General features: G+C 39.7%; 1 long non-coding RNA gene across 2 annotated transcripts in view; it reads right to left on the reverse strand.

The window, feature by feature from the left end:
- Positions 1-5,004: 5,004 nt before the first annotated feature.
- LOC116277747 (uncharacterized) overlaps positions 5,005-25,074 on the reverse strand; it is a 39,411-nt gene continuing 19,341 nt past the window's right edge. The window contains exon 4 of one of the 2 annotated variants that reach the window (XR_012067422.1): positions 5,005-5,087. This is a non-coding gene — a long non-coding RNA (uncharacterized lncRNA). Of the gene's footprint in view, positions 5,088-15,866; positions 16,012-25,074 lie in introns of those variants that run through there. The other variant, XR_012067423.1, reaches the window with a different exon arrangement.

Raw genomic sequence — 25,074 nt, forward strand, 5'->3', positions numbered from 1 at the left:
TTTAAAAGAATTCAGATAATGCAAAATATTTTTTCTGATCATAATGCAATTAAACTAGAAACCAGTAACAAACCAATAACATTGGGAAAATGAAACTTCCCGAATACTTGGAAATCATACAACATACTTCTAAATAATGTATGGGTCCAAAGGAAAAGTCTCAAGTAAAAAAAAAATCTTTTTTGAAATGAACAAAATGAAAATACAACATATCAAGATGTCTGTGATGCAGCTGAAATGGCGCTTACAGGGAAATTTATGATCAATATTTCTATTAGAAAAAAAGAAAGATCTCTAATCAATCACCTAAAGTTCCACTTGCAGAAACAAGAAAATGAAGAGAGAGCAAAGAAAAGGAAAGAAAATCAATGAGAAAAATACCAGTTATTTGAAAATATCAATAAAATTGTTAAGCCTCTAGCAAGACTGGCAAAGCAAAGGAGAGAAGGAGAGAAAACACAACTTTCTAGTATCAGGAATGAAAGGGGTGGTATCACTTACAGATCGCACTGACATTAAAATTATAAGGGAATATTACGAACAACTCTACATACATACATAAATTTGATAACTAATACTGCTAGTGTTTTTGATGATTTTTAACATCGGTATTCATAAGGTATATTGGTCTGGGGTTTTGCCTTTGTTATTTTGTTTTTAACCATCTTTGGTATCAGAGTGATGCTGGCATCCTAGCTTAAGTTGGGAAGTTTCCCCTCTCCTGAAAGAGACTGTCTAAAATTAGCGTTGCTCCTTCCTCAAATGTTTGTTAGAATTTCCCAGCAAAACCACCTGGGTCTGGAGATCTCTTTTTCAAAAGGTTTTTTAAACTATGAATCCAGTTTTAGTAATGATTATAGAACTACCCGGGTTGTTGATTTCATCTCAAGACGGGTTTTGGTAGGTTGCAGTTTTTGCAGGAATTAGTATTCAAGTTCTTGTTGAATTCTCAAGTTTGATTCCCCTTGGATGAGGGAAGAGACAACTCGATCCAGGATTTTCCAGATTGGCACTGAAAGCTTTCCACTCCTCTTGGCAGTAATCAGATCATGGTAGGGGGAGGTTACCGGGGGATCAGGGGAGGGTAAATTTCAGGCTCCTAGCTCCTGAGATTGGCCTGTCACACTCCACTGTAGTTCCTACAGTCATCGGAATCCCTATTAGCTGGCCAGGGCAGAGGATTTGAAATGTTCTGAGTTAGCTGGGAACTGTGGGGCTGGAGGTGAGGCAGGGGTGGGAGGTGAGAGTGGGGAGTGAGGTCAATTTTAAGTGTAAAGCTGGCCAGGGGAAGGCCACGGTGTCTCTACCCTCCTCTTCCACCAGAGCAACTGCCCTTTGAACCACCTTCTGAGATTCCTCCATCTTCCACGCAGCAGACACCCAGACCCCGGTTAAGAGCTGTCATGGCTTCTGTCCACACATTACGAATAGTCTCTTGAATTCTTTTCTTATTTTGAAGAGAATTAGGCTGCTACAGAAAAAGTTTGGAAAACACTGGCCCCAGATGTCCCAAAGGAGGTGACTCGGGTTCTGGCATGGGCTCCTGGGGAAGGCGATGGGCCAGCCATTCTCAGCTCAAGGCCGGGCACCTCAATGGAGTCAGCCTGGGTTTGGAAACAAGGTCGTGGCATCCAACTGACTGGCTGCAATCCTTCCTCCATTGAGTCAGACACACAAACTGAGACTCATAAAGCTGAAGGCAACCTCATGAATCTCCCTGTCTCAGCCCTTATTTCGCAGATGAGGAGACTGTGGTCTTGTTACAGGAAGCAGCTGGCCCATGGAATTTGAACTTCAGTGGGGAATGTGGACGTTAAACAATCAGACAGATAACTAAATAGGAAATAAGGGTGGGGAAGGTATAGCTCAGTGCTAGAACGCATGCTTAGCATGCATGAGGTCCTGGGTTCAATCCCCAGTACCTCCATTAAACAATCAAATAAATATTCTGTATAGCACAACGAACTATATTCAGTATCTTGTAGTAACCTATAATGAAAAAGAACATGAAGATGAATAGACGTATGTACACGTATGACTGAAACACTACGCTGTACACCAGAAATTGACACATTGTACCTGACTACACTTCAATAAAATAAAAAAATAATAAATAAACCTAATGACCTCACCCCTCTAAAAATTTTTTTAAAAAATTAAATAAAATGGAAACGAGTATTAAATTACTAAGGAGCAATGCAAGGAGTGGAAATCCACTGCCTTAAAGTTTCTTCCCAAAATATATAACCCACCAGCCCCAGAGTCATAGTGATCCCAATGGAAAAGTTTCACTTTGGAAGACTGGGGAATTATCCTATGTGATCTTTTGGTGATGGAGTGAAATTTCATGTTGTTCAAGTCTGCAAGCCAGTGAGTGCTTTTGCCCTACATCGGAAGCACAATCGTAGACAGGGACATGGAGAAGGTCCCATGTCCTAGGAGCTAGACAAAATGATGGACACTGAAAGAGGTGATGATTCTGGCCATGAATCCTTTCTTGGACCAGGATGAAAGAATAAGGGGATTCAAGCTAAGTATGACCTAGATACTGCAGGTGAGTTAGCACCACAGCCACGAAGGCTCTGAAACAGGCTCCAGCAACCAGCCTGATAGACCCCAGAGAGCAGGAGCCCTCTGCCGAGTCAACCCAAAGTTCTACAGAGCAGAGAACGGATGAATGTAGGATTCTAGGTTTCAACACCTTGACAGTGAAGGAAGACCATGATGAAATATGCACGGATAAAGCTCCTAGTTTTAGCTCGGAATCTGATCAATGGAACACTTTGAACGGGAAACTCCTATGAAAGTTAGACAAGTCACTCTTTGGGGAGCACCCTCATGATGGAAGCATTTCAAATGTCTCTGATTGTCTCCTGTGCTTTCAAAGGATTAAACACAATCATAGAATCTGAGACTTGAGGTGTAAGTGACCATCACTTCTGCTCCACACCTGGTAAGTTACCACATGAGACAATTTAACAGAACAGACTCAAGTCTGTAGCCCAACCTGAGAATTGTATTGTATCAGGAGGTCAGGCTCTTGTAACCAAAATGATAATGATCAAAGTAAGTATGCAGTTCTATATGAAGCACAGAGCCTTCTGGAAGACAAAGCCAAGTCAAGTCACCTCCGAGATGACTGAGATAACTCCTAAAAGAGACTGTTTCCAGAAGCTTCTAAATCACAATGCAAAGTGGGGTAAACTGCACACATAGTTTGCGACAGAAAAGCAGGAGTAACTGCTGGGGATTGTTACCAGAATGGGTAAGATTCAGGACACAGCACTACCAAACAGGTGTCTGACCACCCACCTGCCTGGGCTCTTGGCTCATCATTTCAAAACCTCTAAAGGTGCTTATTTTGGTAAAAGGTATAGAACTGAAGATTTTTTTTTAAATTTCTTAATGCATTCAGCTTCAACCTCCATTGATACCTGCCAACTCTGCTGGTGTAGAAGTAACTGATCATCATTACAACAGGCTGCAGACGTCAAAAGCAGCAACGACCACCAAGGCTGAGTGGGGTCTCCCTCCTTGAAAGTTACTAACAATAGAATGGTTTAGTTCACGTTTTCCTCAGCCCCTCAGGAACTGGCCAAGTTCAGTGATTTTGTGAGTCAATGGAAAAATGACGACCATTAACCTTGGGCTCTATGTTTCTGTGCCTTGGGAGTGAAGACAGGACAGGATGAAATATGTACAGAGCTCTCCTGGTTTTATCTCAGGACGGGGCCAGAATTAACACTTATTTTTATATATGTTCACTGCTGTATCCAGAACACCTAGTACAGAGTCTGGAGTACTGCGGGACCTCCAAAGACATTTGGGGGCGTAAATTACACAATCACATGATTAGACAAAAATTCTGCCAAGCTAAAAATATCTGCCCTGAAAAAAATCACTGTTTTGTTGTTATTCGTATTGATATGAAGTATCAAGTAAGGAAGTAAATAGCAAACCAAACATTCATTTTGGTTTTTTTTTTTCTTGGTATGGTTTGGTGAAGTCAGATAAGTGAGGATAATGCATACCTTTTAATTGGTCACCAATTTTGTGATTTGGGGCAAATGACTTGGATGTCTCCTCAGTATCTATGGCCTAATATCTAAAATGAGGCCAATAATCTCTTCCTCATGGCATCGCAGTAACAATTAAGTGCAGTCATACTATTTTTGAGTCTGACACACAAAACAGTTGTCCAACAAACCCAGGATAGACTATGAGAAAACCTCTCATATTGTCCTTTGACCCCCAAACACAAATTCCAAGTAGAGGTTCATATCATCCATGTCACTTTCTGAGTTTCTGCCCAAAGAAATGAGTCCTTCAGTCATTACAGCAAGAATTCTCTACCCTGACTGCAGATCAGAACCTCAGGGAAGCTTTCCAGTCAGGTTACCAGCTCACTGGAACTCTCCAGTCGTGGACAGGGTTGGGGGGACAGAGCTGCCTGGGAGGGCTTCTCCACCTGGCCCTGAACCCCCAGGCCCCATGCCCTTAGGGAGGGAGCCCAGGTACTTGGGGACAGAGGAGCACCAGAACGGAAGTAGTCAGTACACGAGGAGCGCGATGCTTTAGAGGCGGGGGACAGGCAGGCACAGCACAGGGAGCACCAGGGAAGGATGGCGGGCCCAAATCAGGAGCATACAACCTCTTTCTCGGAGAAGCATCCTTAATTCACCAGTAAGTGAAAGGACGTTTGGAAAAAACTTCCGCAAGCTGTGATTTGACAGAAATTTCAAGGGAATATATACCTAAGCTTTCCAAAAAACAGATCTGAAATTGGCTGGTTCATTTGGCCTAAACCGTAACATATGGACTGATCTAAATGCTGCCGAAAGCTTCCATTTTTAAAGGCAACGTACGTGTTTTTTCCAATAGAAGTTTAACATTTTTTAAAGAAATCACAAGTGATGTCATCAGAAGGTCAATATACTCACCGAGATGAGCAAAAGGATTTCTCTTCAAGAGAGCACCAATCAAGGAGAAGTTGTTCCCATCTTTCCGTCCTAAATTAGCCATATGCTATTTTAGTTCTTTCTAGAACTCCAAGGATGCTGCAACGTTTTGTGACTCAGTTTCTCCACCTGTTAAAAAAAAAAAACGCAGGACGGATGAATCTAGCTAACTCTAAAGCACGATGTTTCTCTTCTGAAAACAGCATTCATTGTCACTTCTCTCTAGGCCAGGAATTTTATTACCAAATACGCTTATCTTTTAATATGTGGTTCCTGAAAAGGAGGGACCAGAGTTTAAAAAAACAACACAACGAAAGGAGGGATAAATCAGGCGTTTGGGATTAACAGATACACACTACTACATATAAAGTAGATAAACAACAAGGACCTACTGTATAGCACAGGGAATTATACCCAGTTTCTTATAATAAGCTATAATGGAAAAGAATCTGAAAATAGATGTATGCATGCATAGGTATAACTGAATTGCTTTGCTGTACACCTGAAACTAACATTGTAAGTCAACTACACTTCAATAAAAAATAAAATTTTACAAATAAGTAAGTAATAAAGACTTCTAAAGGGGGGGGGAATAACACAATGAGTGAAAAGCAGGCTTAAAGGAAGTTTTTTAGACCCCCGTTGTTCACCCCAAAACAGGATAGACCACAACGCCTCCTTTTTCTTTTAATCAAATTTCCAAGGGGAGGGCATAGCTCAAGTGGTAGAGCGCATGCTCAGCATACATAAGGTCCCAGGTTCAATCCCCGGTACTTCCTCTAAAAATAAATAAATAAATAAACCTAACTACCTCCCCCTCAAGATTTTTTTTTTAATTAAAAAAAATTCCCATAACCTCATCTCCCAAATGCCACAAACCCCTCATATTAGCCAAGGCCTGTCTTGAGATAGAATAAATCTACTTACAGGCTGGGGACTCTCTTGCTAAGTCTGTGGTTATTATAATCACAAAAGATGAGCACAGCATCGAGTCAATAGCTTACTGGGCACCCAGTGCTGCACACTAATCTGAACACCCTTGCTTATTAGCCCAGAGCTAGGAGGGGAGGATGCTGAATGCCACACTGCCCCCCCAAAAAAATCCAAGACTCAAAGAGTGCTCTCATTTAGTACTGATGATGGAAGAATCACGTATATTTTTGTGATACATACAAACTAGAATCAAGTTAACATTACCAGCAAAGGCCTCATTTTGTAACATTCTTGATAATGGAGGACAAGTCATAAAAACACAGTGTGCCCAAAACCAGACTATTTTAAAAGCATGGGATGGTTAGAGTACATGAAGAAAAATGGATTTTTCATAAATTTCAATACAGAGAAAACCTTAATATTCATTCAACACTGCATAGACTCTTTCATAGGCCTTCAATTTGATAATACTACATGCTCTAAGAACCCAATGTAACTATAGAATATTCGACTTTTTTTTAAGGACTAAGAACTGTACAAACTCCATAAGCAGAGAGATCACTCGTTGACAGAACATAAGGATTCAAAAGCATCTAACAGTGACCAAGTTAGGGAAGACTTTAACAGTTTCCTTCATTACAACAGCCCTGTTCTATAACCACTTGAAGTGTTCTCGGTTTGTAATCATACAAGTCCAATTTTTTTAAAAGTGGAGAATTATTACTGTAGCCAAATGTTAAGAAGCACCTTCGTTGAGAGTCGGTAAAAGAAAATCCATTAGGCAGAAGTGGCTTTGTATTAAAAGACAGTGTCTGCAAAGTGAAACTTCAACTCTCCATATTTCTAAGGGGAGCGTGAAGCCCTCTTTTCTTAGCCCAGCTTGTTTTTTGGGGAGCTTACCACCACGCATAAAATGTCTTACTTCTACCATTTTGAAAAGGTTCTCCTAAAAAGCACCAAGAAATGTTTAAGTAGAAGAGAACTGAAGAACCAATATGATTTTTTTCCACTTTCTCTAAGAGGAGAAATACACAAAGGAAGCCAAAATGCTATCAAAAGTGCCTGATGGTAACCTCAAGCTGTCAAAATAAAATATGGAGGTTCATGAAAAATAATATCAACCTTGCAAAACAGCAACATAAAAAGTATTTCTTAATGTGAAGATCATGTCTTAAGGGTCCAGTCTCGAATGAACATATAAACTTTTCCAGAAGTCTATAGTTACATAGGTAAATCCTTTATTTCTCTCGTATTTTTCAGAATGTGATCACATAGCTCTTAAGTTTCATTCACAAGACATAAGATGATCTAGTATGCCATGTAAATGGCTTCATTTGGAAAGCCTCCTTTCATTCATAGGCAAGAAGAATGCTTGCTTCCTGAGTTCCAGGAGACCATATTTATATAATTAGTAGTTTTTCTAAGATTTACTTTGCATGCTTCTCGTGTGATTGAGATACTGGCAGGGAGAGCCCCAGTGTTGGGTAGCAACTGAGCAGTGGCAAGATGCTCACTTTCGAGAATGTTCCCAAGCCTAACGTGGTAAGTCCTTGGTCTCTGGTGATTACGCCCCCGAGGCTTTGGTTAAGTTTCAGGTATTTTACCTGAAAAGAATAATACGGCTGACAGTCACCAATAAATTAATAAATACAACATGCTAATATATTTCTGTCAGCAAACAGGACACCAAGTGAGAGGAAATTAAAAGTGTCTCTCCTCCCCCTCTTCCCCCATCCCCAGTGGCCCAGCTGGGTGGCCTGGGGTCTAGGAAATGAGAGAAAGGAGGAGGGTTCCTAATTGTAGGTGAGAAACCTGAAAGATTGATTTACCTACTTCCCTAGGCTGCCTGAAAGGCAAGCAATTCTGTGTTGTGTTTGTTTCCACTCTCAAGTAACTTTACCTATGCACATAGGGAAAGACAGAAATTAATATGTACTAAGAAAAACACAATGTAGAAGGCCCAGTTACACAATTCATAGAAAAGCAACACATCTGTATCATTCAGTCAAGAGAAGCGTTCTGGGAAAGCAGACATTCTGGCTTCCCAAAGCCCCACCAGCATCTGCAGTTTGGCTACTTTATGGGCGGACCACAGCTCAAAAGACCTTTTGGCATCTTGGCGCCAGAGCGCATCCATCCTTCCCTCACGCAACGTCAACCGGATGATGCGTTTTCCGAGTAAGGTGACTCTGTTGTCTGAAGGAGGCTCTCGCCACATCAGTCCTCTTTGGGAGGCAGTTTCATTTCATAGAGCATCACCCAGTGGGAGCTGATCTGGGAAAGGCCAGTATGAAACTGCACTAGACGAAAACATTATATCCTCCGTGGATGTTCCAGGCCTTTTCACTACTTTCCGCCACACCAGAGTTCACTCTGATCGCAGTGCAAAAGGCAATACTCTGGGTAATGAAGCCCATAAACCAATAAAATAAGCTTCAGGCTGCATCTTCTCAATGTGTTATCTTCATTTTTATACACAGTGTCTTCTAAATTTAATCATGACTCTTCAAACCATTATACTAATTGGGGGCAAAAAAAAAAGCCCTGATGCTGTTTTAGGGTCAAAAATTACTTGTATTTTTCAAAATAACTTGTAATAGAAGTATTTGTTTCAATATGCAAAGCAGCAAAACATTAGTTTGGAGCTCATGAAATAGATGGTTAAACTATTACTTTAAAAAGAGAGGTAAATACATATGTTGTTTAAATGTGACAAATATTTTGAGAGCATTTGAAAGTATTTAAGATATCACTTTTAAAGAATAAAACCCGATTTATTAGACAGTCTAATTTCAGAAGATTTGTCTTTCATTTCAAAATTTCAGTTACTGTCATAATAAAATTGTTGGGAAAATGAGATTTACTTTGCAACTGCTGTGTAATTTGTCCTCTTTTTTTTTCCTACCTGCCAGTGTATATGAGACTGCTGTTCCAATTAAGGCAAAATATAAAACTTCCCTATGGCTTAATTTCCTTTCTAAGTAAAATGAGAAAACTGTCAAAGATTAGTTCCTGCCTCTACTTTTCAGAACAAGTAGAACTTATAAAGCACTTTGCAAATACAAAAAGCTATTTTAAAGGATCGGGGGGATGAAATTGTCTAAGCAGGATAAATATTTGTAGATGACAATTCATATTTTATAACTACCTTTTAATTGTCTATCTCCTGTATAATCAGATGTGTTTTACAACAGCCATGATCTCTAGAGACATGTTTTTAATAAATACTCTTTGAACTAAGGAACCGTCTCAGATTGGAGACTATAAAAGAGATATGATGACTAAAAGCACTGCGGGATGGGATCCTGGAACAGAAGAAGGACATAAATGGAAAAAACTGGTGAAATGTGAATCAAAGTCTGGAGTTTAACGAGGAGTTTTGCACCAGTGTTCACTTCCTGGTCTTGGTTAACTGTTCATGGAAGATTGAGGGAGCTGGGTGATGGGTAAATGAGACCTTTCTGTACTATTTTTGCAACTCTTCTACAAATGTAAGATTAGTTCAAAATAAAAAGTTTAAGAAGTTTGAAGACAAAGAATTTAAGATAACTGTGAGAAAGGAAAACAATGTTACAAGTTTTCTTAAGAACTTAAAGCTTCTAAAATAGTGTTTAAGGCATTACATACGCTTTGATTCCACTAATGAAATGATTCCACTAGATGGCACCCTATTTTCTTCAGTGACCAGAGACCTCTCTTCACCTGTCTACCACCCATCACCTGACAGAAATGTTTCCTAAGCTCATTTTATAGCTCTACTGGGCATGGTGCCCAGTATATCTTTGCATAACAGATTCTATGCTGTGATTCCCCGCATAAAACAAGGTTTGCTTTCTTTGCTGGAAATGTCTTCTTTTGGGATTCAAGCTTCATTATCATTCTAGAAATTTTCAGAGGTTTGTGAATTTGGTCTTTCAACGCATTTCTCAAGCCCTTACTTTGTGCCACCTCATCTATCTATAGCGTCCGTGGCAACTGATTCTCTTGGCCGGTGACCGACAGGAAAACCTTCGCCTCCTCCTGCACACTTGAAAAGTGCCTGAGATCTGGAAAGCAACTTTGAAGAGGGAGCAAACGGCAGTCCGCTTTGTTTCCATGACTCTGATGCTGTTCAACACCTCCCTGAGCTTTCCTGCTCAAAGGAAAGGATTGCTATTCTAGATTCCTTTTTTTTTTATATGAAAGTTAAAACCTAGGCTCCTTTTTAAGTTAAAACCAAATAGCTAAGAATCTACCTGGTGCCAGTATGGTTTGCCATCCGTACTCCAATCTTCTTTATCTGCAGCATTTCCTGGTCCATTCGATATCCTCCTTGTAAAACATCCCTGCCGTCCACACTCCTCGGTCTGCCACTGCTCTCTGCTGAGAAGCTCTAATAAACCCACGACGCCCGGTGCCATTCCCTTCTGAAGTTTCATTTTAGGAAAGCTATTTAGAACATCACTCATGTGAATTTTTTTTTAAGGATTAAAAACCATTCGGAGGCACTTATATGTCAAAATGAAAAGAGACTCATGCTGTTTACTAACCTATTTCCAAAGTTCGAAACTTAGATAAGGTTGGAAAACATTCAATCTCTGAATTTTCTAGAATAAGCATTTATCGCACTATGGAATAAACTGAAAACAGTGATTCTACATAAGCGAGACAATACTTACTTACGCCTGGCCCTAGCCAAAAGCAGAAGACATAAAAACAAGGAGATGCCCTCAATTTGGATTAAGGGGTCATGCTGCTGCAATTCTTAAATTAAAAAGTCCACAGGAATCCCTCTCTCTGCGCGCGTTTCTCATTCTCATGTACCAACAAAACCTATAAAGCATAGGATGTAATAACTAAACTCCATCTTAAAAACTCTTCCCTTTTAAAAACAATTTGCTCCAATTGTGATTGCAAAATTTGTGGATGAAATTTTCCCTAAATATAACACAAAGCGCTACAGTATAGCTTTTCTGGTGCTCTAAACTTACCACCTGTAAGTCTGGAAAATGGGTCTGTTAAATTTAAGATAAAATTACTTAAATTAGCTCCAATTTTAAATGCAACCATATACCTTTTCACATTGAAGACATTACACCGAGGGGACCTCAGAATACGTGCTTTCATAAAAATTTCAATTCACTATTTCTAAACCATTAGATTTCTTTAGGAAAAAAGCAAGACTGTTCATCAACTTGCCTGTGGGCTCACATTTATTTAAATAAATATTCCATTTAATTAATTGTTCAAAGAACTTTAGATAATATCCTCACCAAGGAAACCTGAGGCTTTCTCTTTCCTATTCCTGCCATTCAAATTCATGTACTTTCGAGTTAATTTTCTTACTTCCGTATCATACAAAAAGGGGAACATTACTTATTTATTCAAAGCCTTACCCAAATGAATAGAACTTGAGATTATCTTCCATATGTATGTGGAATATACTTGTATTTCATATACATTTTATATAGAGAATATAAAATTAAAGAGTGACCCAAGTCCTTGGAAATCTCAAATGAGAAAAAAACAAAACAGCAGAAAAAAATGGGAAAATAAGCTCATTTAAAGATTTGAGCTCAAAACTGAATATCCAGCTGTGCCCTAGGTGTAGCTCTTTGATACCTTTTTCTAGAAAAAAAAAATTATGACATCATAATCCCCAAGACACAGCCAGATGAATCCATCTTTAATGTGTGATTCATGTTGTTCTAAATTATTTCTTTGATCCAATAATAAGCGCCTGCTATATGCTAGACACTGGGTTAGGTGGGCGCTGGTATGACAATAATAACCCACGTGGTGTCCTTGTCCTTGGGGAGTTTAAGTCAAATGGGGACAAGAGACCACTCAATAATCAATGTCAACAAAAATAAAAGATGCTGTGATAGACGGCAAATCCCCTTATCTGGCTTAGGGTCAAATACTGCTGGGAAAAAAGAGTTTCAAGGAAAATAAATGAACATTTCAAAATGTTTTCAACCAGAAGGAAAATATTTTCTGATCAACACTCACATAACTGGAAATTCCACAAAATGTCTTTGCACATTTTGGCCAGTTATATTTTTGCTCTATTTATAGTCTATAATCATTCATTTAAAAAAAAAAGATAGCCTCTATGTTTATAAAAAAGATGGTTTGTCAGTTCTTATACTTTTCGACCATGATTAGAAACAGACACTAAGAAAATAAATTCAAACAAACCTTTTTGTTTCCAGTTTACAGGCACCACCAACCAAGCTTTCTGAAATCAATTGCTTGTTCTTGCTTCCCACCGGACACCTATGGCATTTCTTCCATGCAAAACCCCAAGCAAGTTCATCTGCCAAGAATTCCCCCCCAGGAAGCAAGTGGAAAAGGAGCCATATTTGAAAGAACTCGGTCTAACTTCCCTAAGATGACTCCTTTGGAGAAACAGAACTTTGTAGGGGTGAAATGAACTACTTCCATATTTCCCAGAGGGAATCCTTCCTTGCGACCAATTCAGCTGCCTTCTGTATTATAGCAATCTTTAAATAGCTCCCCTTCTACTTATAGCCCTTCTAAATTCACTATTGTTACTCACTATGAGTTCACTGGCATTAGTCAGGACAAGTCAGTTAGTCACTATATTTTTTAAACCACCAACTCCCCCCGCCCTTTCTGGTTTTCCTATCCCTTCAGTATTTTGCAACATTTAAAAGATGAGTAACTAGACACAAGGAATGCTGCTGGGCATTCTGAGTTCGTTTGTGGTTTAAACAGTGACCATATCCCCATCAATAAAAGGCGTACATGGTCACATTTCTTCTCGTGAAAGGTGACACCTACATTTTAAAACTTAGGATGAAAAATTCAAGGCATATATGTTTGCTTGACCATCATTTCTCATAAACCTATTTAGAAATAGTTCACACAAATTCTTTATTCAGACAACACGGCAGTAAATGGACACCATTCCTTCTTTTGACAAAAAGACCCTTGTCTGCTAAGATTTCTGTTAATCCCAGGAGGGGAGTGGAAAATAATCCAGGAAATTTCGGACTGGGTTCTGGTCTTTTAAAATTATCTGTCAATTAAGGCCTGATGTAATCGCCCCAACTTATCTTTTCAACCTTATCTGCCAGGACTTCCCCAAATCTGCCATCAATTTATGCTGCATTGAGGAAAAACGCATCTCTGCTGTGAGCCATTCAGAGACCTTCAAAGCCCCCGCCCCTTCCTCGCTCCATCCACACCCAACCATTGCAAAGTACATGCTCCCCTAGAACCCTCCGCTAACCACTGCAGCTGCCAGCCACTGCATGCTCTTTGAATTCATGCTACACTTTACTGTCTTAAATCCTTCCTGACCTATTATATACCTACATCCCCTCTTCCTGAGCAGACAGGAGGCTCCTCCTAGACATTCTGTCTTTACAGATGTCTCTTTAACCCACAGCATCTGGCATTTGGACACACACACTAAATTACATGCAAAACCAAATCTCCTCCATTTCCCCTTTTAAAGGCGGGACATCACACATACCCACAGCAAATTCTTGTCCTATCTGAGTAGCTTCTTTTCCATCATTCAAGCAGCTTAGCATAGCCGTGGTGTATGGACAATTAAAACAAACGTTACAAGGAAGGATTCCCCAGTGAATCAGTAATAAACAGAAATCAACATCTGCATCGCCCATTTTCCTAACGAGCATGACAAATGCACCCTCGCATATTAAAATCATCCACCACTTCACAGGGACATTTAATTCTACGTGGACACACCATCATGAACTGCCACGGAATTAGCTATTTGGACTTTATAAAATGGCTATACTGAATCGAGGAACAGTTTTTTTGTTTGTTATGAAATATTGTGACTAGACGTTCTCATTGAATTTCTTAAGAAACGGAAAAGTAGAAAGTGGTTGCCAACATGCAAATGGCAAAAGCTAGAAGTTGCTTTTGCGCTTGCCCTTCACTTCGGAGCATCCTAAAAAAAAAAATCTTCACCAATTAATTGCTTTACTTTTCTCCTCTCTCCTGTGTGTGGAGGGGATGGAAGAGAGGGGGAGGGAAGCAAGAGAAGGGCCAGGATTCATGTTACAGTGAGCATCATCTTTCCAATATGCTCGTCATATGCTATAGTTCCCAACTACTTGCAAAACTTCACTTCTTAAATCATTTATGGAAATTCTGTGGCTAGCCAGCAGTTCAATTCTGTCCAAAAGAAAAAGTTTGGTTTTGTGAAAACCTGACAAAATGACAGAAAAAGACAGCACTTTACACTTAAGATTTGTACATTTCATTGTATGTCAGTTTGATCTCAGAAGGAAAAAAAAACATTGAAAAAGAAATACTGAACTTAGAATGCAGAAGCACTGATGGGTGCCTTTTTTTTTAATGCATCAGAAAACAAGATGGGTTAATGGATGACTAGATGAACAACTAGATGGTTAGATATTTGATAAAGCAAGTATCTTAAAAGCAAGTATCTAGTGTTCACTGTAAAATTCTTTCAACTTTGCTACAGACTTGGAGATTTTCATTAAAAATGTGAGGGGACAAAATTCAATGATGTAAACTTATCTCTTGGAAGCCATACACATCCACAAAATGACTTGCTAAAGATCTTTTCAACTATTTCTTTGTACCGCCCAATTGGCATCCACAAGGCAGAAAGCCGTTGGCTTCCCTCTTGCTCTTAACGCAGAGCCCTCACTGCAGGGGCCAGATCTGTCAGGGCCCTCACTTGACTCAAGCCTGAGAATTAGCTGACTGCCCTGCCACTTGGCAGGGCTGGAGTGTGCCCCTCCTCCCCGGCATGCTGCCCCAGGAGGCAAGACAGAACCAGCTGTCCCTGCTGCAGGACCGCCCCACCTGCCCCACATCCTCAGGCTCCATCCCTGAAGTGCCAGAGGGTCTGGTGTCTCCAGGTAGCCACATGCCAGGCACATAAGCGTTTCCCCAGACACCTTAAGTTTCTCTAGAAGCCGCTGGCCACTTCCCTAAGCTTTGCTTCTCCCCTCACCCAGCCAGCAGCAAGCACCCTGCCTAGCTTTCCTTGGAGGAAATCCAAGAAGAAGCAGAGAAAAAGGCAAGTCTCCCCCACAACCCCAGTCCCGAGCCCAGGAAGGACCGGGACATTTTTCGATGATACACAGTGAGGACCACACGCTCTGCGCATAGGTCCCAGCAACTCACAGGGCAAAGAAAAAGAAGGGACTCTCCCATCCTCTGTTGCGCCTCACCCTTATCCAAAACTCAGGACCAGGGAGGGAGGAAAAAAGGCTCATTCTCACAGCTCGTGCTTGCCCAGGACAGGAAACTCCCGACACGACAGCATCCCTGAGGACAAGGACCCCAGCCACAATCCAAACCCAGCCTCCCCATCCGCCTCATCATTTTGCTCAGAGGAAGAACCGGAGCTAAGAAGAAGTGAAAGTCACACTGCGTGATTCAGCCTCCCGAACGACGGGTTCCTCCTAGTCAAAACTTTTGTCCTCTGGTCCTCCGGCAACACTGAGACTTGACCCAGAGCACAGAGGGCATTGTTTTTGTGGTTCGGCTTGGGCCAGAGTTGCTTCGACTCTGAGCTTGGGGCTGAAATCCACAGAGCCGCTCATCTATGAGAAAAGCCCAGAGTCCAGGGCGAAATCCCATTATTAACCCTCATGATCTCATAGGTCACCCCTTCCTGCCCTGCCCCAGTCCCCTTATCTCTTCCCTCTAGACACTGGCGTGAAACACAGACAGCTTGAGGAGAAAATGCCATGGTTTATGACGCCCTCCAGTAGTTCAGAGTGTCCTGCCTCCCAGGCACCCTGTCCCTTAAGGGACAGTCCAAGGGACTGTAATTCCAAGAGGGCTGGGCAGGAGTAGGGGAAACCAAGAGGAAGGGGGAAGTTGGGAACCCAAACCACTTATGCTAGAATTCGAGGTGAGGCAATTCCAGGTTTGGCGAGTATGGAAGTCCAAGTCTGACACTAAATATCACAAAGAAAAATTCGAATTCTTACCACACGTGACTGGGACTTGAGTTCTCGAGATCCTCTGTGGTTAGGTTGCTTTAACTTCCAAGAAGAGCCTGCATCAGAACACTTTACAAAAAAGACACACGACTTCCACAGGTAAGTGGATGAAGAAGATGGGGTGTCTACGTGCGATGAAATATTATTCAGCCCTACAAAAGAAGGAAATCCTGTCATATGCTACAAACATGGATGAACCTTGAGGACATGATGCTATAAACCAGGTGAGCCAGTCACAAAAAGACAAATACTGCATGATTCCATCTATGCAGTCAAACTGTTAGAAACAGAAAGTAGAATGGTGGCGGCTGGGGCTGGGGGGTGGGGTTGGCAGGGAGATGATTGATGTTTAATAGGTACAGACTTTCAGTTTTGCAAGATGAAAAAGTTCTAAAGATCAGTTGCACAACAATGTGACTATAGTTAACACCACAGTACAACATGTTTAAAAAAAGGTTAAAGTGGTCAAATTTATGCCAGGGTTGTTTTTTTTTTTTTTTAACCACCCTTCACTCTATATTTTGGATATATTCTAAATCTCCAACTCCATATTTTGATATTAAAAAAAAACCAGAACAAATATTTAAGTGATTTTTTTTCTGATTGAAAATGAAAACTCTCAAATTAAATTGCTGCGAAGATGCAAGCAGAATGATTAGAAAGCACTTCAAAGCACTGCTTGCGACAAACTTTGTCATTTTCAGCATGCGTGACATTTCCATAGCAGGAAGGAGCCTGACGTTCTTCTTGGATGGCACGCGTGGTATGCTGAATTGGCTTCTAAATCAAATGAGACTGCTGATAAGCAGCCTTTTAGCAAAGAGAAGGATGTATCACAAGACCATCTTAGAGACTGAACACTGTGGCCATTATAACAAAGGCAGTAAAATGAATAATTCATGCATAGACGGAGTGTTCAGGCATTACAGGCAACTGTGACTCCATGAACCAACGTTCCTGCATCATTCTAGCAAACCAGTCTTTACTCTCTTATTACTCGAAACGCTAACTACATCATCCATGTCTCTGAAATAGAAAAGTGACTTAAGGCGACACATTTCTAAGAATAGTAACTCAAGCTGATGAAGCAACAAAAGCAGGGCAAACTTTTATTCACCCGGCCTTCCTTTCTGAAATGGCTACACTCAAAGGAAACTACACATTTTCCAAAGCTCATGATTTCAAGGAATTCCACTCTCTCCCTTTGTCATCCTCTCCTGGCAAGACCTAACACAGCCTTAGATCCAATTTTTTGCCTACACCATGTCTGTGCCCACTACACTGCTGGAGGAAAGACACGCCCACTCCGGCACAAACCTTATTCAGGGCCACCAACCTCAAGTGGGCCCTGAGAGCTGCCTGATAATCATGATGAATTTTGCTGGTCCAATGACTCTCAGATTCTCCCAAATGACTATTTCATCCCCTTTGCTCTCTCTTCAAATCCCCAGTGCCTCCTCACCCACCCTCACGCTCAGCTTCCAATTTCACTTAAATACCGGCACAATTATAACAGACTTTCCACACGCCCTCACCATTACATCTGTCCTCTGATCTACATTTGTGCCTGTATCACTCGGGATGGGCTAGCTAATGCTACAGCAAGAATAACTTCAAACCACCAAGGACACTAGATGTCCACACCGGCCAGCTAGGAGCTCTGCTTGGTGTTATACGTACTCGGGGATATAGGCTGACGTGTGGTCAATTTCTGGACTATTACCATTCACCGTGGCTGAGGGGAAAATGATTTTGAAACTTTTCCTGCTGACAGTTCAGTGCTACAGCCCAGAAATGCCATGTGTTACTAAACATAACTCTTTGGGCCACAACCAACTGCATGACCCCACCAAGCCATAAGGAGCTGGGAAGTACAATGATATAAAATAAAACATAAAATAAAATAAAGTTAAATAAAATAAAACAGTAACAAATTTAGTACGTTTCTAATAAAGTTAAAATGGAAAACAACTAAACAACTAAAGTAAGAAGCAATCGATAAAAATCCTAATTAAAAAAAAAAACAAAACAACCCTACTGGTCTGTGGAACTTTTAGGTAATTCTGTTAATTCTGTTCTCAAGACATTCCAGCCACAGCCTGAACCAACATCACAAAGAGGTGCTGTCAGAACAGGAGTTTGGGTCTCTGGAGCTGGCCAATTGGTAGGATTTAAGAGTGATCTTCCATGGGCAGGGCTGCCAAATGATCACCTCACTACAGAGATGTGTTTTCACTTTTGTTTCATCTGTATTTCCCGGCAACCTGACAAGGTTAGTTTCATGGCAAGAAACATACCTCCTCTTTCAAATCCAAATGGACAACTTATTAAGAATCTGAAAGGTGCTAGGAAAAAAAAGTAAAGCTCAGTTAATTTGCCTAAGTAAAGGTCACCTTGAGTGCTATTACACATAAATCAGGTCATTCTCTTTAAGGTATGAGCCCCCATTTCCAAACAAATTACAATACTGTAATACAACAGACTAGACAAATTTACAAATAGGCATTTATACACTTAATCATACCCAGTGTAATTATATTTAATTAAGTCACAACTTGAAATTCAACCATCCTTGTTCTACATTTCCTTGTATGAAAAATGCAGTCGTTAGACCAGATCATTTTTAAATAACGTCCCAGATTATTTGGAGGCGCATGAGCCACATAATGAAAAGCAATGGCTTACACAGTCACGAGGCTGTTCTAACGGGCTACGATTGGAAAATAACTTAAAGAGAGGCAGGACAGAGGAAGCCAACCCTGACCAGAACAGAGATTAAACTAGGGCTATAACAAGTTGGTCCTCCAAGATCAGCATTAATATATGTATTACTTCTGAGTATAAAGAATGCATATAAAACATAAGGAATAAAGACTGAAAGGCAAATCCATCCCAAAAACTCTAGCAACTTTGACTTTCAGTGATGAGAGATCAAATAATTGGGGCCAACACTCCCACTGAAGGTAACTAAAGAAGTTGAGCAAAGGAGAAGAAAACATCTTAAAAGGTATCAAAGAGCTATCAAGATGGTGAGGAACAACTGAATACCAAGTCTGGAAGTGGATGGAAGCGTATGTACAGGGCTATTTTTGCCTGGGGTATGTTTGCTGATACTCTAGGAACAAGAGTGGATGAAGGTTACTTCTGATGGCTCTGGGGGAGGAAAAAACGGAAGGTGGGACCCACCAAGAGTAAGTCACTTCATTTCGGGATGAAAAAATAAAGTGAACAGAAAGTAACCAGCCCTCATGTGGACTTACAGCCAAGCTTCAATTCGTTGGGGTGGCTCAGATAACCTAGACTATGACGATTCCAGAGAGCTACCTTCAGGCATCTGACAAAAAAAAAAAAAAGAAGAAACATTCTCTAGAGGCATAAAACTTCCAACTTTTCAACCATAATATCTGGACACAACCAAAGATAATCACTTATGCAAGAAGAAAAGAAACCGTGAGCAAGAAAAAGCTCAACAGAGCTCAACAAGACACTGCTGGGGTGGGGGAGGACCCAAGACTCCAAATATTAGAATTGTCAGAACTGGAGTATAAAAAACTACACTTACATATATTCAAGAACGAAAAGCCAGACTCAAAAACTTTCAGTAGGAAACTGGAAACTTTTTTTTTAATGATATAGATTTGAAAAAAGAAGAAAATATCCATTGTAGACCCAAAAATACAATTTTTGCAAAATTAGAAACTCAATGGATGAAGAAAGAATTAGTGAAATGAAAGATAAGTCAGGGGGAAAAAGGTATTCAGAATGAACTACAGAGAGGCACTAGGATGAACAAAAAGACAGGGATGAGCAATATGGGAGCAAGTCTCAAAGACAGGGACATACAATGAACCATGCTTCCCAGTACTCATGAACTTGTATAATCCCCTCCCACGTTAAATCTAGGTTAGCTCTAACTAAAGCTTCGGTTAACTTTAACTAAAGGAACAGAGCGAAAGTGATAACTAGTAAGCCAGAAAAAGAAAGAAAAATACCATATGATATCATCCATATGTGGAATAAAAAAAAAGACACAAATGAACTTATTTACAAAACAGAAACAGACTCACAGACATAGAAAACAAACTTATGGTTGGTTACCAGGGGGTAAGGGGGCGAGAAGGGGTAAATTGGGAGTTCGCGATTTGCAGATACTAACTACTATATATAAAATAGATAAACAACAAGGTCCTACTGTACAGCGCAGGGAACTCTGTTCAATATCTTGTAGTAAACTATAATGGAAAAGAATATGAAAATGAATATATGTGTGTATATGTATGACTGAAACATTATGCTGTACACCAGAAATTGACACAACGTTGTAAACTGACTATACTAAAATTTTAAAAAAAGATTCTATATAACAACAAAAAAAAGTGATAACTATGCCAGTTCTGGGTTTGTGTCTTAAGAGAGCCTGGCAGCTTCCACTTTCCAAGAAGCCCTCTTTGGGGAGCCCTGAGTCACCATGTAAGAAACCCAGCTGCCCTGCTGCAGAGACCACGTGGAGAGGCCATGATGAGAGGCCAGAGGAAGACAGAATCCTGAGACTAAGATGTCCTGTCATCCCCGTTGACACCAACATCCAGATGTCCCCATCAAGCGCACCAGACATGTAAGTGAAGGCATCTTCAGTGTTTGTCCCAGCTGTCTTCTAACTGCAGCCTCGTGACAGATCCTCAGCAAGACCAACAGAAGAATCACCCAGCTGAGCCCTAGTCTACCCACAGAACCATGAGAAAGAATGGAATGGTTGCTGCTTTAAGCCACTATTTTTTTTTTTTGGAGAATATTTAACACGTATTTCATCAGATAGGGAGGAATGAAAAAAATGGGCTAGAAACAATGTAGAAAGACAATGGCTGAGAATTTTCCAAAATTCACTAAGGGTATCATTCTCAGATTCCAGAAATCCTAATAAACGCCCCAAAGATAAATGAAATCTATGTTTTAGCACATCATAGTAAAAATGCAGAAGACTAAAGATGCAGAAAAAAATTTTTAAAGTAGCCAGAGGGAAATAAAAGCAAATTACATTCAAAGGAGCAACAATTAAGACTGACAGCTGACTACCCCTCACCAAAAAAATCACTGAAGTCAGAAGACAGTGAAGTGGTATCTCCAAAGTGCTAAAAGAAACAATATGAATAGAATAGTTCCAACCTAGAATCCCATAAGTGGTGAACATATCTATCAAAAATGAAGGTGGGAAAGACACTTTCAGAATAACAAAAACTGGAAAAAAAAAACTATCACTAGCAGAACTAAATGAAATAGAAATGATGTTTGTCCAGCATAATTAACACCCCAAAGTGTTTAAAAAGTAAATAATATATCTAAGTAACTCATGGGTCAAAGAAACAAATACCCACAGAAAATATTTTAAACTGAATAACAAATATCCTGCACATTCAACTTGTGGGAATGGAGCCAAAGCTGCTTAGAATAAGAAATATATATGTTAAAAGTAAGAACAGCTAAAAATGACCAAGCTAAGTATGTATCTCAAGACATTAAGAGCAAAATAAACTAAGAAAGCACAAGGAAGAAATATAAATAAGGGCAAAAATAAAGTAGAAAAAAAGCATAAAATAGTGATGATCCACAAACGCGTAAGTTGGCTGTTTGAGAAGATTAATAAACACGCCAGGCCATTGATAAAGACTGATGAATAAAACAGAGAAAAAGACATGACTACAGACAATAAAGATAATTAAAGAGTAAATTTCAATCAACCTTATTCCAAAAAGTTTAAAATTTTGGATAAATTGGAAAAAGTCTCAAAAACCAGAACTTGTCAAAGCGGTCACAAGAAATATAAAACCTGAACAGTGCTTTAAGAAACTGAATTTGTAATTTAAAACCTTCTCATGGTAAAAAATAAACTGCATGTGCAGATGGCTGTACCAGCAAGTTCTACCAAAACTTTAAGCAAGCAGTAACATTTAACACAAAGATTTACGGATAAACGATACAAACCTTGTCATAGAACAGAGCAAAAGGCATTATCCACAGCTTGGAGTCTAGATTGAGCCAAACATAAAAACACAACTAGAACTAAACAAGAAGTGAAAACTAGAAACCAATCTCACTCATGATCACAGATGCAAAAATCTTCAAGAAAATCCTGGCACACAAAATCCACATTATTTTAAAAGAATAATATATCCTGATCAAATTGAATTTAAATCTGGAATCCACACTCAGTTTAAAATAATTTTTTAAATCAGTCAATATAATTGACCATATTAATACATTAAAGGAGAAAAATCTTCTCATCTCAATAGATGTAGAAAAAGTGACATCTATTAATGATCTAAAACATAAGCAACAGGCAGAAAATTCCTATTCTAAAAAAAGATACATACCAAAAAACTACAGTAAACATAATATTTAATGATGAAACATCAAAAGCAGTCCCTTTTAGAAAAGGGAATGAGACAGGACATCCACTGTCATCTCTTCTACTCAGCAGTGCACTAGAGGTCTTGGCCATGGCAATAAGGCAGGAAAAAGAAAGATTAAAAAGAAAGAGTTAATATTTACAGATGAGAAGATTATATTCATAGAAAAACCAAAGGGATCACTATTATTACAATTATAAAGGGTTTTTAGCAAGATTGATGACTATAACATCAAAGCTCAAAAATAAAATTTATGTTAAAAAAATAAAATAGAATTTATGTGTATATATCAGCAATTGTTATAAATAAAATTTTTTAAAATATGCCATTTTGATAATATCAAACAAATACATGGGACAAAATCTAACAAAATACGTGTAAGATCATTATGCAGAAAACGACATCAATGAATATGTTGAATAAATAAAGCCAGATGCAAGAGTATGTTGTATATTAATCCATTTACATAAAGCTCAAAAATCGGCAAAACTGCATCATCTGGGGATAAACATTTAGGTAGAAAATTAAAAAGCAAAATGAGGTTTGCATAGAGTCAGGATACTTCTGGGAGCAAAGGACACTGACTGGAAGGGGAAAGACAAGGCTTGTGAGGTCCTGGGACCATTCCAATTCTTGGCCTTGGTGGTGGTGAAATAGGAGCTCGCTGACAATATTTCTTTCAGCTGCGCACCTAAAACCACATTTCTGTCTGTAGATTGCATTTCATACATGTGCATACATGCAGAAAAGGTTTTTAAAAATCCCCATGGAAGCAGCTACAAGACAGGGGGTGGGAGGGTGGAAGCAGAATCCAATTGGGAACAATCACTGAAGAAATTTAGTGAAATGTCATTATTTTTTTTTTAAACGGAGTAAACAGAGGAACAGTTTGCCTAGCAAGATCTTCTAGAGTCAGAAAACTTGGGTTTCAATCTTCGCTCTACCGCTCACTAGCACTGCAGTATGGGGAAAGGTTTTTTAGCTAAGTCTAGTCCTCTCTACTGCAAAATAAGAATTCCACTTAACTCCCAATTAGAGAGAATATATCTACAGTGTCTTGTCACATAATAGAAGGTCAGTAAATGGAAATTGCTTTTGTAATTATCTTTGCTATAACTGGAAGGAGGGGGGTACCTTCCCGTTTTTATTAATAAGTTTACGGTCTTAAACTGACATATGAAGTTCTGAGCAAAGGCATTACCAGTCATTCAGCTAATAAAAATTGACCAGCAGAAACTACTTCACTTGAAATCATTATTAGATGACAAGTTTAACAGAACTCTCAATAAATTACATTTAACACATTCAATAAATAAGACTTTAGGAGGCTACGCCAATAGTTCTTTTCCGGAAGGAACTGTGAGAACCCCTTTTACGTGTATATAGTAGATGATCACAGTATAACCTTTCCATAAAAGTAATAAAGAGCCTTCACAGGCTGAAGACACTAAGGATCTCTATGTCGCCCATCAATGAGCATTCACATTGGTCCAAAGGTGTTCAAACACATAGGTATTCACTGTGGCAGCATGAGTTGCCCGTGAGCTTTCTTGTCCTTATTTCCACATTCACAGCCCAAGCAACTAAGGCCGTGGGAGATTCAAGCAACATGTGAGAAACAGTGTGATAAGATGCAAAAAGAATATTATCTAAGAGACCAACAGATCTGCTTGCAAATCCTGGCCCTGGCACCTCCTATTCAGGTATCCTCTTTCAGCCTCAGTGTCCCGAGTTGTCCAAATGCAATAAAACCAATCTCATGGGATCATTTCATGGAGGGTCTTCAGCGCAGAATGGTGGGACCATCATTCTGCTGAGTGAAGCTACCACTTAACTCTGATTTCTCACCCCACCAGATTAGGTCTCCTTCCCCACAAAGGTGTTTCCTTGCTAAGTGTCTCAAATGAGTTGGCTAATGCAGCCATTAACAAGACATCTCCCACGGTACGGGATTAGATCCCCAGAAACTCAGAGCTGCAGAGAGCTCTGAGACCACCAGACACTCTAGTTATAACCAGCTGCATCCACTGCAATTTAACATCTTTTACAGCATTTTACAGATCATCAGTATGATGGTGGTTAACTGTTAAGGGTCTAGAATAGGAATTCTCAAGCCTGACTGCACATTACAATCTCATGAGTAGTTTAACACACACACACACGCACATGCCCAATCTCAAATCAACACAATCAGAAATTTGAGACCAAGCACAGGCATCTATATTTTGTACAAGCTTAAGACTCCAGGTGTAGCTAGGGGATGAGACCACCACAACAGAAGAAAAGATGAAGAAACTGTCAGTACTTAGTAATCAAAAAATGGCTTTAATAATTATGTGGGCATTTTTTCTATCCTACTGAAATATGAAAGAAAAGTCAAGTGAGAAGCAACTCAAGAGATCCAGACTGGGGGGGGGGGATATATATATAGCTCAGTGGTAGAGCACGTGCTTATTAGCATGCACGAGGTCCTGGGTTCAATCCCTAGTGCCTCCTCTGAAAAAAAAAAATTAGAGCGAGAGATCCAGGCTGTATTTAAAGAATTTCATGATCAAGAGAGTCAGCTGATGTGCTGTGCACCAGAAATTGACACAACACTGTAAACTGACTATAACTCAATAAAAAAAATAATAATTTTAATTATTAAAAAAAGAGTAAGCTGAGATAACGGAATTAGAAAAGATAAAATTACCTCCTCTAGAACAACGTATTTCATGTGAAGAGCATATTTTGGTACTGTCATGCTAAGAAAAATAAATGGAAAAATGGAATGACGCTGCTTTCTCTCAGGGCTCTGCACCTTCTCTTGTG

Source organism: Vicugna pacos, chromosome X (genome assembly GCF_048564905.1).
Source record: "Vicugna pacos chromosome X, VicPac4, whole genome shotgun sequence".
NCBI lineage: Eukaryota > Metazoa > Chordata > Mammalia > Artiodactyla > Camelidae > Vicugna > Vicugna pacos.